This window comes from Equus caballus, chromosome 24, assembly GCF_041296265.1.
Source record: "Equus caballus isolate H_3958 breed thoroughbred chromosome 24, TB-T2T, whole genome shotgun sequence".
NCBI classification, from domain to species: Eukaryota; Metazoa; Chordata; class Mammalia; order Perissodactyla; family Equidae; genus Equus; species Equus caballus.
In genome coordinates this window covers 23,335,817-23,352,879 of record NC_091707.1, presented here as the reverse complement: position 1 = coordinate 23,352,879, position 17,063 = coordinate 23,335,817, and the positions used below count along the sequence as shown (strand labels likewise).

Sequence of the window (17,063 nt, the reverse complement as noted above, 5' to 3'; positions counted from 1 at the left end):
ATGAAGAATTTTGGCATTTGGTGACCAATGTGGCGCGTGCTGCTGTATGAATCCATGAAGAAGAAAATGGGCTCTACTTTAAGACTTTACAGATTGAAGATAGGATTAAGTTGGATTTAAACTTAAACTTCAGTAAATGAAACTCTGAGTTTTGAGACAAATATAGTCTGGGTGAGGGTATCTGAGAGGCAGTGACACTTTAAAAGAGAATCAACAATATTTTATGCTAATTTTTTACGTTCTTCTTTTAAAGATTGGCACCTGGGCTAACAAGTGTTGCCAATCTTCCTTTTTTTTTTTAAGGATTGGCACCTGGCCTAACAAGTGTTGCCAATCTTTTTTTTTTTTTCCTGCTTTATTTCCCAACACCTCCCCGCCTCCCCACATAGTTGTATTTCCTAGTTACAGGTCCTTCTAGTTGTGGGATGTGGGACGCTGCCTCAACGTGGCCTGACAAGCGGTGCCGTGTCCGTGCCCAGGATCCGAACCCTGGGCCGCTGCAGCGGAGCGCGCGAACTTAACCACTCGGCCACAGAGCCGGCCCCAATTTTTTACTTTCTAAATATTCTGCAGTGAGCCTATACTATTTTTATAATCAGAAATAAACTCACCCTCAAAAATTAAAGAAAAAAACTAAAAGAAAAAAGAAGCACAACATCAAAAAACCAAAACCACCAGTTGTACACAAAAGTGAAGAGGTTTGAAAACCTGGATTCTAATCCTGGTTCTGTCATTAACCATCTACATGATTTTGGGCAAGTCAGTTAACATCTCTGGGTCTCCATTTCTTCAACTGTAACACCAGAAATTAAAGTTGTTTAGGTTCTTTAGGTCTTTTTGGTTCTAGAATTCCATGACAGTTTTCCTGTAGGACTTTGGGGAAGCTTTTAGAAGGTATATGTAGCCTGAAGAGAGTCTAGGAGCTTCTCCTGAAATCATACTCTGATGAGTATCTAGTAAAGGCCTGCTAAGTGCCAGGCAGTGTCCTTTATTTAGTTCTAAAGGGTTTGGAAAAAATTGTCCTAAGAAGGAGTGGGGATTGAGATGGGGGTGGAAAGAAGGAATGAAGCAAAAAGATGAGAATGAATAATAGAAATTAAGTGAGTATGTACATGGTGCTGTGTAATTTAAAAGATGTTTTAAACCTGTTTAGTATCCCATTTACTGCCATTTAATATTTTGGAGACATGAGGGAGTATATAAGGGGGTAGTTGGGAGCCTATGAAAGACAAATGATTGTAACAAAACCCTGAGAGTACTGTAATAAAGCAGTATTTGGGATAATCTAAGAAAAGAATATTTAGGCTGAATTTGTGAGAAGAATTAAGAAAAAGTGATTGTGTTGAGATAACCAATGTGCGGATGGAACCCTGAAATTAAGCTTGAGTTTTAGAAATAACAGGAAGGATTCTTTGACATAGTAAATATATAGAGGGTATGCAGTTAAGTTTATTACTGGGTTTAGAGATGTTTTGAAAGCTGAATGACCAATTTGTGAAGTAAAAAGGATTAAAATGAGGAATTTGTTAAGACTCAAAACATAGATATTTCTCCCAGGTTTATATAGCAGTCTCTGAAATGCTTTTCAGAAACCGTTGGATTGATTTCCAAATGCCCACATCGTTGGCACCAGTCCTGTCCGTTTATGCACACTCACCACTGTGCTTCCCTTGTGCTTTTTCATCATTTTCAAGCTCCTTTTTTTCTTCAAACGACTAAGCTGAAGAAGAAAAACATCTGTTGCTCTGGAGAAAGACCAGACAGAGGAATTTAAAAGAAGGGCAGGATAAATTGTTTTAATTCCAAGTCTGATTTCCTAGTGGAATATGTCACTTTTCTCTTATTTTAAAATATCTTTTAACAACTTGAGTTAACATTTATTTTCACTTTCAAGTAATGTGTTTAGTTGGTGGCATGATGGAAACTGAGGCAGTGTGTTAAAATTCTAGGATACTGGTTTTGTATTACTTTTCTGGACAAATAGCTTTCGCTGATTCTTCCTAAGGTAGAAACTGTGCTTCTTAAAGGGTCTGGGTACAGGTGTGGCTTACTGGGCAGCTGTATTTAAAATCAATTATTTGTTACAGAAACACGTGGGTTTGAGACAGCTCGGCTCTATTCATGTTATGTACTGGTCTCAGAGGTGCTACAGGGACACAAATATAATTAAATATAGTTCCAAGAAGGCAGATATTATTGCATCATGTAATCTAGTTAAGTGCAGTAAGAGAGGTACGAGCGAGGGGCCCTTGCAGTTCAAAGAAAGGGAGAGATCACATCAGGCTGAGAGAATCACCAGGAAAGGCTTCATGAAAGAAGTGACATTTGAGAGGGACCTCTGAGGATGGACGGAGATAGAGGCTGGAGGGCAAGGGACGTTTCAGGAGGCCAGATCTGAGGGAGTGAAGGCTTACATGGAGTCCTTTAGCTGAAACACAGGTAACAATTTGATGGGGCTTAGAGTTTATATGGGATGGTGGGGAAGGAGGAGCCAGGAAATCAGAAATAGGATAGGAAGGAAGATGGGAGGACAGGGAATTGGAGTACTGTGGATCTCAGATTTTCTTTGCAGTTTTATATTTTGATATAACCCAAACAATGGTGTTGGTAAATACTTTGTGATGAGATTTTGCAGTGTGTAATTTAGTATACATCTCAAAATAGGAATATTGGCTTATATCGATCTTTATGTATGAGTGTGTGTGTGTAACTCATGCTCGAAAAGAGTGTTTCTTCTGGCATTTCTTAGAGAACCTATCATTTGTGCAAATGTTTCCACTTACGAGCGTCATGGAAAAAAATTGCTTCCTGGTGGAAACGTTTAAAGAATCGGTGTGTGTGTTTGTATGTGTGTGTGTGAGAGAGAGGGTGAGAGAGAGAGGAGAGGGCAAGGAGGAGAAAGGTGAAGAGGAGAGGAGAAAAGTGAAAAGTGGGTTGGGACGAGTAGGGCTGGAACTAAATGTAATTAGGGCCCGTTTTTCAGAGGAAATGCCTTTGAGGGGGTTCGCCACCACAGAGGTTTGTCAGTGTGTGTCCAACCACACAGACTGCAACAAATTAATTCCAAGTTATACATTACTAAAAATGAAAACACCTGTAGGTTATATTTTTTTCCTACCTTAAAAAAAGGTAAGAAAAACATGGAAAAGAGCATTTGTATTTCATAGTTCATCTTGTTGCCTGTATATTTTTATTTGAATGCCATAACAGTCCCAGCTTTTCTGTGAATCAGAGCGATAATCAGGCCAAAATTGTACAAAAGGAATTGATGCTTTATTTGGATGGAACATTTACTTTTATAAAAACAAGGCAGGTGAAAAGGCTATTTAAAGAAACGAACTGTTGAGTTTGGACATAATAATTGCTTCAGGAGAAAGGTTTTTTTCCATTCTCTTAAAGTTCTGAAAGGTTATTTATTTTTAAAATAAGTGCTTTTGCATCGTTCCTTCATATGGGAGTGCTGTCAAAGTGCACCCTCTGTGGAGAGATGAGCAAACGTGCTCAGTTTGCTGTGGGCAGCTCATCTTTGCTGCCTCGGTCTCCTGCAAATTTAAAAGAAATGATTGGCTTATATGGTTTCATTGTGAATTACTGAAATATTAGGATAAAAAAAAGTAAACTTCGTGGTGCCCTGGTCGTGTTTTTAAACCTCTCTTGTGTCTTTTACTGGCCTGAGAAAATTGTGAAGGATTTAGCAAAAATACTTGGCTTAGATTTAGAACCTTGTTGTGTCTGGCCTTCTCCATCTTTTGAGTAGGTTCTGAATTCTTCTCTTTGGTTTGAATTATAACATTGTTTCTTGTGGTTCTGAAAACTATCTGTAATAGCCTCATTCTCGTCATTGCCTCATTCTTAAGAAGCTGCTTTTTGCTTTTGGGTAATTGTGGGTGTTTGACGCAGTACATGCTTAGGACAGGAGAAAAAATATTAATGGTTGTGTTGATGCAGGCTAGATCTTCCTGGAAAAGGGAATAATTAGAAGTTCTTGGTGTTCTTCTTTATACTTGTGTGTGTGTGTGTGTATGTGAAAGAGAGGGGAGGGGAGGGAGATCTTATCCCTTCGGATGCCTTCAGTTGTCCCTTCGCAGACTCTTGAGGCAGTGTTTCCAGGCTAGGATTTCCTCCGATCTAGACCTGCATTTCTGGTTACTCCTTGGACCCTTTCACAGGCACTTCAAATTCAGCGTGCCCCAAATCTCCAGGATCTCCTCTTTCAAGTTTCCCCATTTGGGCTCCGGAGTCTTTCTGCTTCTAGCTGCTTAATGGTTTTTTGAGTCTATCCTGTCCTCTCCTTTCTCCATCACTGCTCTGCTCTTTCATTTCTTGCCTGGCGCCACGGGAAGCTGCCTTTCAGAGCTGCCTGTGTGAGCTTTCTGTATCACAGCCCTCTGTAGAAAGCTCCAGTGGCTCCCCTCATAGAAAATGGAAACCCTCTGATCTGACCCCTGCCTGCCTCCCCTTCACATACAGTGGGCGCTAGCCACGGGGAGCTGCCTGTCCCCAATGCTCAGGGTTGTTGCTCCTTGGTGCCCTGGCACATGCTGTTCTCTGGGCGTGAGGGGCTTCCGTCTTCTTGTGCTTCTGGCCCACTCTTCTTGCTCTCTCAACAGCTGGCTCAGATATTTTTCCTCGGGGAGGGAGAATTAAGTGCCTTCTCCTCCTTCCTGCTGAGCCTTGATCAAATCTCGTGTGGTACTTATCACATTGATGTCATAATTAGGTAAATGTCTGTCTTCTCCACAAGTCTGTGAGCTCACCCTATTCAAAATTGTAACCCTGCCCCCTCCCCTTTTCCCTTTCCTTGCTCTGCTTTTTCTTTTTCCTGTTGCACTTGTTGCCTTTAACATACTATATAATGTTCTTATTTATAATTTTGCCTGTGCCCTCATGCTAGGACATAAACTCCGCCAGAGAGGGGATCTTGGTCTCTTTGGTTCACTGCTGTATCGTCAGTGTGCGCAACAGTGTCTGATAGGTAGGGAATACTCAGAAATATTTATTGAAGGAATATGTACTTGTATGCCAGGGCCTAGCTCACAGCAGGCATTGGATAGACTGTTGATGAATAGTTTATTCTGGTAGACTTTCTAGGGGCTGTATTCCTGTGCCCTTGTCTGGTACTTAGAAGTAAATATAATTAAGTACTTTTTAGGATTTTTATGCACTCAAATAAGTTTGTCCCTTTGTAACGAATTATATTCTATATATCTCTATATTTATTACTCTCTCTGTTTATTAGTTTCAGATGTCCCAGTCAGCTAGCTGTGTTTTGTGCCCTCTTATATTACCCCCCTTTCTTATATAAACGATAACACAACAACAAAACAACTAAGAAAATATTTCACAAAGCTCATGCTTTCAGAATACCGTCAATATAGAGTCCCAAATCAGACATGTTGCATGGCAGCAGTTTCCAAACATTTTTGGTCATATTAGCTTGAAAGAATTTTGTGAAACCGTGAATTTTTGCATTGATTCTGAGAAGTTTTCCTTGTATGTTTAGATAATTACACAGTGGATAATTTCCAGGATATTGTAAATATTGACATTTAGAGAATGCTGGAAAGAAGCTGGGTGATGGGTACATGGGAGTTTATTATACTGTTCTTTCTACTTTTGAGTATATTTTAATATTTACATAACAAAAAGTAAACCAAGACAAAGCAAAAATTCTCTAAAAAGTATTCCCATATGTATATTCTGGTTTGAGACCACAGTTCTTTTTTTTTTTTTTTTTTTTTTTAAAGATTTTACTTTTCCTTTTTCTCCCCAGTGCCCCCTGGTACATAGTTGTGTATTTTTAGTTGTGGGTCCTCCTGGTTGTGCTATGTGGGATGCTGCCTCAGCATGGCCTGATGAGCAGTGCCATGTCCACGCCCAGGATTCGAACCGGTGAAACACTGGGCCACCAGAAACGGAGTGCGCGAACTTAACCACTCGGCGCCAGCCTTAACCACGGTGGCAGCCCTGAGACCACTGTTCTTTGATGCTACTAACACCATTAGCTGTAGTGCTCTTAACAAAATACGGCATCCTCTCAGGTTGAACCAAATGAAATTGCAAATATATGTCCATTTTTGAACTATAAAAATGACAGTTTCATATGATTTAACCTATTTGATTGTATGTATTGGTTTTCCCTCCAAATCACTTTCATTTCACTAATTGGAAAAGACCTTGGTGGCTCAGGTAGAGTTTGTTCTAGGCTTTTTAATCCTTAAACACTATCTTTCGTAGGATTTGTCAAAAAGAATTTTCATTTGCTGTCAATTTGGTGCTAGGTGCTATATAGGCTGAATTAAACATGCAGCCACTTGTTAGCTTATTGTACCAAAGACAGCAGTTATGCTTTGTTCAACTCTTTATTCCTAAGTGTGGGCAAACAGACTGGTCAGTTCATTTAGTGAGGTGCTGAGTGAAGAGAAGAGAATGTTGGGGCCCAGATACGTGGAGCTGTCACCTGAACAGTACTTGGCAAGCTGACTTTAGAGAGCAGTTAATCTTCTAAAGAGCCCAGAGTGTGTCTCTGTGTGTTTGTGTCTTTATTGTGAAGTATGAGAAGAACAGACTGGAGGCAGATACCGTTCTTAATGTTTTCTTTAGATCTAGAGAAGGGAAGAGGTTGAATCTGCCGTCATGGTAAATCAGCTGTGGAGACGAGTTCTGTGGATTCTCAGTGACTGCTCAGTGCAGGCTCTGTGTCCTAGACCAGTCCTTCTCAAAGGGTGCTGCCCGAGCCAGCGGGGCTGTCGTCACCCAGTTTTCTGGCCTTCTAGTTATATGTGTTAATTTTATATATTTTCATTTAACAGAGGATATTAAGCATTTAATGTATTTTTGTCTAGTTAGGTATCATATGCTATCAATTACCACTCTGGCTTTTGTGATATATCAAACTAGCCTCTGAATTTCCCTTTTGGACAGCTTAGTAAAGAGCTTTGCCCATGGTACAATTTGCTTTGATATACTTCTGCCTCACTATAGAGAATCTCAGAAATATAGTATGATTATTTTGTGGTAACTCACAAAAGAATTATGATGCTCAGAAGTGACCTTGAATTCATAGTAATTTTTATGTTTTGAATGGGAAAAAGAAAGCTTCCATGGTTTAGAACACTAAGCCTTATGATTTTAGTTTCACCTGAGCTTTGTGGATTGACTTCCTTGGTCACTTCTGGAGTGGGTTTCAAGCTATAGGTTTCGTGTAGGTACCATGTTTGTGTTTTCCAAACTAATAGATGGAATTTGGGTTCTGGCAAAGATTTTTCTTTTTTCCTTCATGATTTGTGATACACATATGTATAAAACTCAGGTCCCATTTAGTTAATATATTAATTTTACCTTTATTGAAAAGTACAAGATTACACAAAAATAGAACTGTCCTGGAAAATCTAGGAGAGTATTTTTCTGATTTTTTTGCTACCTATAGTAAAGAATTCATTTCACATCCTGACCCCAGTACACACACACATACAGACACATTAATGCAAGAGTGCATATGTAGCCAATATAAAAGTTAAATTAAGCAGAACTTATATTTACTGTGTTAGGTACACTTGTTTCTATTATGTTCTATTCTGTCTCATTTTAAAAAATCTGGTGTTAGAATCCTCTAAATTGAGTTTGAAAAAACAATGAAATAAGACTGTACATATGGCGTAAATGCCTTCTAGAAGGAATTTTGGAGAAATATCAATTCTCCCATTAATGACTTGTATAATCTTTCTTTCTTTCCTCCATGCCTCCAGTATTTAAGGGTTACTCTCAGGGCCAGCCTGGTGGCGCAGCGGTTAAGTGCGCACATTCTGCTTCTCGGCGGCCCAGGGTTTGCTGGTTCGGATCCTGGGTACGGACACGGCACCGCTTGGCAAAAGCCATGCTGTGGTAGGCGTCCCACATATAACACAGAGGAAGATGGGCATGGATGTTAGCTCAGGGCCAGTCTTCCCCAGCAAAAAGAGGAGGATTGGCAGCAGTTAGCTCAGGGCTAATCTTCCTCAAAAAAAAAAAAAAAAAAGAGTTACTCTCTGCCAGACCCTGTACTGACTGCCTCAGGCAGGTACAGTTCGTGCCCCCTAGAAGGTTATATTCATAATAACAACAATTAACAATAATAACTGTCACCGAGTCACCCACAGGAAGATTGTAGTAAAATGAATGCCAATAGCTACCACTCAACTGCACGCCTGTTACTTGGTAAGTGTTGCGCATTCTGTTCTCTATTTCTCATCACAGCTTGCTGGTAGAGTGGTATAATTTTCCCGTTGGTTGAGGAAACTGAGACAACATTTAGTCAGTGAGGGAACCAGGATGCTACTCCAAATGTGTCTGATTCCAGTATGCATTTGTTTTCCATTGGACATTCTGCTTCCTTCTTCACCTTAACCTCTCTGGGTTCCAATTTCCTCATTCTTGAAAAGAAAAAAAGGTTGGATGTTGACTATTCAGTGGCTGGGGATCAGCAGTTTTCATTTGATGTTGAGCAAGTTGTTTGAAAACGGTAGTCTCAGTGTTCAGTTCTACAAGATAGGTATCTACATCATAAAAACCTTCATTCAATTTGCCCTTTCTTTGGTTTTCTTAGTAGTAGTTTCAACAGATGACCAGATGTTGAACGAACCAAATGTTAAATGAAACTGAGCTATGTCTTTTTTTGTTGTTATTGTTTCCACATGTGAGGTGGGAAAGCAGCCTCAAGTGAATATTTGAAGGATCCCAAAGCTAAATCATATTGATTCTTTTGCCCAAGTTTTGCTTAAGAGCAGGATCAGTTGGAATTCGTTGTTTCTCTTGTGTAGACTTTTGGGCTTTAATTCCAGTGTACGTGTTTATCAAGCGCTTTTCAATGGGATTCGGTAGTGGATAGACAGAGTCTCTTAGCCTTATGTCTACTCTACATTTATACTTTTCTTTGAAAGGGCCTGCCTTAAAATGACGATTTGCATTTATTTGGCATTGATTTTTACAGATAATGTGTCTAACTTCTCTTTCCCTCTTTTTCCTCATTCCTTTTTCTCGCCTTCCCATCTCCATTTTCTGTCACTGCAGTTTTTTTCTTTTATGTAAATGAATCAGTAAAATGATAGAAAAGACATGTTATCACAAAGATTATAAAGCAAACCTTTGGGCAGCCATCATGTAACTAGACCATTCTTTCAGAAAGCTTCAACTTTCCTTTTCTTCTGGAGCTTTCGTCTGTTGATCTATTTCCTTCTCTCTTCCTGTGTCTTCTTGCTTTCCTCATTCTTCTTTTCCTCATTCTTTTTCCTTGATTATTGTAAAGATTGAATAATAGTAATAATTGCCAGCATTTATGGAGTGTTTATCATGTGCCAGAGTTGTCCTAAGTGCTTTGCCTCTATTAGCCAATTTCGCCCACACACGATGAAGAAAGACCATGGGCTCTGGGGCTGGCTTTCTCCCTCACTGCCAGTGTGACCTTGGGCAAAAGACTCAGTCTCTTTGCATCTTAGTTTCTCTATTTGTTAAGTGGGGTGTTGTGAGATGACTTCTGTAAACCACGTAGAACCGCCTAGCTCTCTATACAGGCTCAGTAAATATTAGCTGCTCTTTTTTTTGTTATCGTTAAAGCAGATTGGCAGTTCCTGGGATGTATTGAGTGCTCACTAAATGGTAGTTATTCATATTATTTAATATTATTGCATTGTGTATTTGCTTTTAGATGATGTATTGAGTTTGGCTGAGGCAGATGTGAAGTAGTAGTATTCTTACATGCTGCCTTAATTTCTAAATGAGAATGGTTTTCTTCTATGAAATGGTGCAGATGCTGGTACTCCATGGCTGTGATCCAGATATTTAGTAGATATTGTGGACCTCATAAAGGAGACTCCTGAGAGCAGCCCATGGAATTAAATGGGAAGTGGAGAGAAGATTTGGTGCTTGTAAATAAACATTTAAAAATGGAGATGTATTGGATTTTTTTTGGTGTGTGTAGTAAAGTCATAAAACAGACTCTAATTTACAGTCTAAATGATTATCTTTGTTCTTTAATTTTCAGCTATTAGTGGACACTGATTAGGTATAACAAAGTAGCGTCTTATTCAGTTAGATTTGTGTTAAATATATGATCTTATTCATGAATACTTTATGACTACTAATTATTCATGAGTTTGAAATCAGTGGAACTTCTAAGAAAAGCTGGAAACACAGTGACCACCAGCAGTGTTGTGTTGAGTTCTGTATGTTCATAAAGAAAAATAATACAGTGACGTAATGAATGAATTGTCAAAATTGGCTTTCTAGTAAATATACCAGTATAGGACATTGAATGCCTTAGAACTGATAATCATAACATGATTAATATTAATATTACTTGGGTGAATAGTTGAGTATGTTTTAGAAGTCAGAGTATGATATGTGATATTTGAATAAGTTCCAGCAGAGATTTGAAGCTCCCTTATCAAAGGATATTAATATAAGCTTTAGTGGGAGGAGCAGTGGGCTTCTTGTAGCCTACGAGACATAGATTTAAATGTGGTCCCTCTTCCTTACTATGTGTATAATTTTGACCAAATCATGCATCTTTGGTGCAACTCAGACTCCTCAATTGCAAAATGACTGTCAAACCTAGCCAGCCCAGCTCATAGGTTTGTTAGGATCATTAAGTGAGATAATACATCTTGAGAATGCCTTGAAAAACTTGAGTGCTGTACAAATGTAAACTACACTAGTTCTACTTTCAAATGCAACGGCATTGTTTGGGGAGTGTTTTGGCTCCAGCTTGGGTTTATGGTTTTAATTTTATTGTTTAGGTTCATCAATGGCAAGTATAAGCTTTAAGTATCATAATCCTCTCTTTTTTTGACCACTAATTGAAGTGAAGAATGTGTGCATTTGTGTTTGACTCTATGGACATATGCATATGATAGCAGTGCTGTTCATGACGCTATACTTAAGCATTTGTCAGAGTTTCCACTGTAAACTTCTCTTTGGATGTTTTTTCATTGAGCTTGGCTTTCCTGTGGGATAAAATTATAGGGCGTGAATGTTTTTGGATGGAAACTTTTCTTCTTTTTTTAATAGGGAATGAATGTATGCTATTAAAAACTGTCTTTTCTTGCATTTTATAACATTTTATCATGAGTTTTAAAAAATACATGTATTTTTTCTTTCTTTAGTGATTAAAAAATGTATTAGATATTGTGAGTCCCTACTCATAAAGTTTTCCTTTGCTGTTGTAGTTTTTCCTCTTAAACTGATCATTTTTTTTTAAATCTATTTTCCAAGTTAAAAGAATGTATATCATTTTTATAAGCAAGTTATAGGACATAAAGAACAATGGTATCTTGAACATCTGGATACCTCTCCCAAATTAAGAAAAAGTAAACTGCTTATAATTTGTAAGCTTTCTTTGACCTTCATCAGTGAAACTATTCGTTGGTCTTTGTTTTGAATTTTGGTAAATTGTTTTAGAGACAGGCCAAGACTTAGGCTGACCCTTAGAGGATATCATGCAGAACCTTGTGTTCTGGTCTCAGATGACTGGATTGAGTGGCCACCTGACCCAAGACCATCCAGTCGATAGGCAGGCCTTTGGCCTAGGAGGTAATCTGGCCGAAAGGCTCTACCCAACAGAGATGATAGTGACTTGGTGTACCAATCAGAAGCTTTAAGCTTGAATTTGACACAGAGCAGTTGAAGGCAGAAATGGAAACTGAAGACGCAAGAAAGAAAAAGAGTCATGTTAATGGTGGGGCCGTAGGGTAGGATTCCATAAATTCTTGCTGTTGTGTGGTTCTGCCTTTAACAATGCTTTACTCTTGTCAAGGCCACCTCCAAATCTGATGGACATGTGTTTATCAGCAGCATTTGATACTTGTCCACATTCCTCCTTTTGGAAACATACTCTTCTTTAGCTTGTGTGAAACCACTCAGGTTTTCTTCCTACCTCTGGCTGTTCGTTCTCATTCTTTTTGCTGGTTCTTCCCCCTCTACTCAACCTTGTATTTGTTGGATGTTTTTTAGGGCTCCTTGTGCTTCACTTTCTGTACGTTTGTCATTGGTAATCTCATCTATCCCATTGGCTTTAAGACCGTTTATATACTGTTGGCTCCCACATTTCTGTCTCCAATTCTGACTTTCTTGTAAACTTTGGTCTTGTATGTACAGTTGCTGACTGGACATCTCCAGGTGTGTGTCTCCCAAACATCTGTAAGTTACCACATTCTCAGTGGAATACTTGATTTCCCCCACCAAACTATTTCTTCTCTTTTACTTAATGACTCCTCTATTCACCTAGCTGTTCAAACCAGACAACCAGTAGTCATCTTTGATTCCTCTCTATTTCCTACTCTCTTTTCACCTTCATACCCTTCCCCCATAGTAGCTGCTATCAGTAAGTACTGTTGCTTCTGCCTCTAGTATATGTCTCTCATTTGTTCACTTTATCTCCAGTCATCATAGCAGTAGCCTCCTGTATAACAGTGGTCTCTTAACTGGTTTCCCCACTTCTTTTGCCTCTTTCCATTCATTCAACTCATAGTGACTAGAGTGATCTTTTAAAAACGCAAATCATATGCTACATCTCTCCCTCAGGCTCAACACTGCCATGGTTTCTCACTGCATCTGGGATTCAATCCAAATTCCTTACCTTTGCCTTTCAGTATTCTCTTCTCATCTTAGCTTTTTTCACGTAATCTTTCTGACATTACTACTTAAAATTTAATATTAAAATCAAATGCCTATGGGTTAAAACTCCCCTTCTTCTAAAAACTTGAATGGACTTGATTCCCCCCCCTTTATCTTGTTCCTTTGTCCTCTCATTCCTTCTCTTTATTTAATAAAATCTACACCAAAACCAAATCACGACTAGCTGTGTCCCAGGCCCCCAAGTCTTTGGTTTCGTTAGAGACCTCTAAGACCTCTTTGAGAAAGAACTGTTTGGGTTGTTTCATTAGCATCAGGAGACTTCCTTTAAGGCTACAGGAGCGGTTTTTCCACTCATGTGTCTGTTGTACACAGCATTGGAAGTGGCTTAGAAGCTTTACTTCTTGTTTTTGGTGACACTTCACCTTCTTGGTTCTCTGTCCTGTCCCACACTGAGCTTTCTGCCTCATTGTTGAGTTTTCTTTATCTTGTCACCAGCTGCCCATGGTTCCATTTTTAACCTTCTGTTCTTAGTTCTCCATTCGCTCTGTCATTGAGCTTATCTTTTCCTCTGAGTTTCTCTTTTATGGGAAAATTCTGAAATCTCTATTCTCTAGGTTAGGCCGTGTTTCCAGTATTATCTCGAATCCATCCTCCCTTGGATGCCCTGGAGTTATCTCACTCTCCATTGTCCCCAACACTAAAATGCGTGATCTTCCTTGATAAACTAACTTCTGTCTGGTGATTCCATTTTTACCGGCAGTGTCATCATCTTCCCAACCTGGAAACATTAGTAATCTTTGACTGTCTTTCCTTTCCCTTACATCTAGTATGACAAAAAAATTCCTTTATTCCCATCTTCTAAATGTATCTCAGACTTCTCTTCTTCCGTTCTACTGCCATCAGCTTAGTGTGGGCCCTCATAACTCTTCATGCTTGGTTTGGTGACAGTGTTTTGGCTGATTTGATTGCCTCCCTCCATACCTCTCTAAAATACTTAGTATGTTTGTTCCTACCCAACGTATCTCTTTTGTCAGCTACATGAAACCCAGATTACTTGCATTTTTTAAAGTCCTTCGTGGCTAGATTTGTTCCACTTCTTCACTCTGGTTTCCTACTTCTTGCAGCCAACTGTCTCCTCTGCCCAGCCGTGCATATCTTCTCATATTTCTCCTATAATGTGCTTACTCTTACTTCCATGCCATTTCTGTCTAAATGTCTCCTTATCTTTTCTTTGTTTATTACTTGTCCTATTCATGCTTTCCCAGGTCCCATTGCCACCTGGGAGTAGTTCAGCCCACTGGATGTCTTCTTGACCTTAGGCTGTGCCAGTGATAACACGAGGTTGAACAGTCAATTTAACTCATCAAAACATTTGAGGGAGCAGCCAATGTCAGGTGTTGCAGAACAAAATGAAACAGCGAGACCTCTGTGTCATTACATTTCCCTGAAAATTAAATTAAATCCAAACAGAAAAAATGTTGAAGTCTTTAAAGTGAGGCAGCTTACGTGTAAACGAGAATGTTGGAAGGTCAGAGAAGACTTGGAATCATCATTTTAGAGACTTGATACCAACATAATGGGGTCTTTTAAATATTAACAGAAGTAGCAAGCCAGTTAGAGAATCTGTGTAACCCCGGGTAGTTGCACTTTGCTTGGTACAAAGTGGAGATAGATGACTGAACTTGTGTCGGCCTCATTCTACATTAAAGACTCTGTTAGGAAGATTAACCCTTCCAGGTGGTCCCGCTAGTGTATGTTGTAGGTATTGGATGAAAAAATAGAAGTGGTTAGTGATAAGCCAGTTCATATTACTCTTTAGCACAGGTGACACAGAGTACAGGTGCCAGATTGCCCAGGCCTGAAGCTCAGCAAGGCTCTGTTCTAGCTGTGTGACTGAGAGCAAGTTACTAAATATCTCTGGGACTCAATTTCCTGTATGTAAAATAAGGATAATAATGCCTAGTGCACAGCATTCTGGAGAGGATTAAATAAGTTCATACACGTAAACTGCTTAGATCAGTGACTGTCTCAGAGTTGGTGCTTACTAAGTTTTTAGTTTTATTATGTATGCATGATGTGACTGGGAAGGGATGACTCATTCCAGATTTTTCAGAAAGAACTAATTATTGTGAAACAGGAAATGGCGCTTCTGAATGTGTATCTTTTTCTTCATACCTGATCTATCCTTGGTTACTCTTGCTTATTTTGGTTTGTTTGTTCATTAACAGCTATCTTTTGACATTGTTTATAGTGTTGCAGATCCTAAAAGGGCAGATTGTCTCTAGGAGATCATGGTATTTTCAGTAGACAATAGATGGTGAAAAACACTCTGCTGAGGGTTGTGTGAATGAGGTTCTCTTGGCCCATCTGGATCTATGAACAATCTCTAGATAAGGTACCTGGTTTCATTGGAAGTTTGAAACATACACATTTTTATCTGTGCTCTCCATTCCCACAGAGAGTCTGGTGCATATTTTTCCAGGTTTATGTAATGGGAGAATTTCTGACATCTAGAGGAATGTTATTTAATACGGACTCTCCTGAACTTGCTACCCTTGGCCCTTTTTGAAGAGACATTGTCATTCACATGCCATGCTTGGTAACTCTCAAGCCTTTGGACTTCAGGGAGGGTCAAGAAGTGGCTCAGAAACTATCGCTTGGTCAACTTTGTGGTATCAGGGTGCACTAATGGTACAAGCAAGCAATGTAAATAGTTGGAACTTCACAGTAAGGTATTTTCTCTTTTTATCAAGATGAGCTTTCTTTTTCAAGACCTGTTGATAAATGCTTGCCTTGTTATGCTGTGAAAATAGAATAAGATGTGGCTGAAGGGGCTCCAAATGATTTGCCCATTTTATGTCTGAAATTCCTGTTGTTAAAATTAGGCTGTTGAATGAAGCCATTTTGTTATTGTTTCTGCGAAGTCTTTGCAATAGTATACATATGTTTCTTCGTGGGGGTAAACTTAGCTCTTTAACAGCTAAGGTAATCGACCACCACATTTTCAGAGGGAAAGGCAGACTTTTGTGGGTCTGGAAAGGTCATGAGCACAAGATGTGATCATGGTGAAAATACTGTGTGCCTTGGAGATTGGAGGCGGGCAGTAAAAAGGGAAGTAGAGGCTGAGGAGGACACATTCATTGCTCTGATCCCCACATTCCTGCTGCCGCATTCATCTCTCCAGGTTAATATCAAGTAAAGATTCCATTTTGTTGTAAAATTATCATACCTTCTGCTTCTACGTAAGGAAGCTGTTTCTACACCATAGTTATTGAGCCATGCTAATAAAATGGAAGATCTTACAGCCTCAATTTTCTTATCAGTAAAATAGGAATATTAATGCCTACCTTGCAGGATTTTTGCAAGGCTTTAATGAGAGAACATGTGGAAGGACCCTGGCTGAAATGTCGTAGGGCCTCACCAAGTGCTTTTTCCTTTCCTGTCTCTTATGGTCCATGAAGCTTGGGTACTTAATTCCATTTTTCTTGAATTTTTTGCTTTTGTTTATATATGTTAGTCTTGCTTCCCACCAGACTAAATTTACGAACAAGTACCGTTTCTTTCATTCTCTGCAGTATCTGCTCTTATAGTACCTTATACCTTTTCTTCATAGTGCAACCTGTTTTACTTTTGTATTTATTTATATGACAAGTTAATTAGGTTTTCTTCCCTTTTGGTCTGTAAGCTTCATGAAGGCTAGGATCTTGTTTGATTTTTCTCAGAAATGTATATTTAAGACCTAGACTAGTGCCTGCCATGTAAAAAGTGTTCTGTAAATATTTGTGGAATGAATGAATGAATGATTGATGGTTAAGTTAAACATAGTAGGTTCTAAGCAAACACTTGTTCTGGGAAGGTTGAAACTCCCTATCATATTCCTTCCAGACTTAGCCTGAAGCCTTGTAGGACGCTATAAAACGTTTGCAAAAATTTACCTAAGACCTTAGATCTTTAAATAACAGGGTGTGTGGAAGAGAAAAAGGGTTCACGGAATACTTTGAAGTGGTTCAGCACTTAATGTTAGTTTAGTGGGAGGTCAATAGTGTTATGAATATGTTATTGTAAATAACTTTTTAAGTGTAAGTTACTATTGCTTTTAGCTAGTATTTATCAGTATTAACATCTGTGAATATAATTATTAATTTAAAATTTAGACTCGAAGGACAAAGTTGTCAAACATTGCTTCTTTTTCTTTCCTTTGCAAACTTTGCGTAAACCTGATTGTATCGGAAGGAACTTTGGGGACGGGTGAGATCTGGGTGTGTCCTGGTCTTGGCAGTTCCCATCCAGATTGTTGAACTCTTCATAAATTCTTACCTTTCTGTCCCAAATACTCTGCTCTGTCACTCGTTCCTCCAAATGCTCAGCCTCTTGGCCCTGCAGGGTTGTGTGTCTTAACGGCGGAGTCACTTTACGTGTTGAACTGAGGCAGCACCTTCCACCTTTCCCCTAAT

General features: G+C 39.1%; 2 protein-coding genes across 7 annotated transcripts in view; both read left to right on the top strand.

The window, feature by feature from the left end:
- The window catches only part of WDR89 (WD repeat domain 89), a 432,803-nt gene that overhangs the window by 107,683 nt on the left and 308,057 nt on the right, over window positions 1–17,063 (top strand). The window lies entirely within an intron of this gene.
- Window positions 1–17,063, top strand: part of PPP2R5E (protein phosphatase 2 regulatory subunit B'epsilon) — a 146,890-nt gene that overhangs the window by 43,666 nt on the left and 86,161 nt on the right. The gene's annotated exons all lie outside the window — the stretch shown is intronic.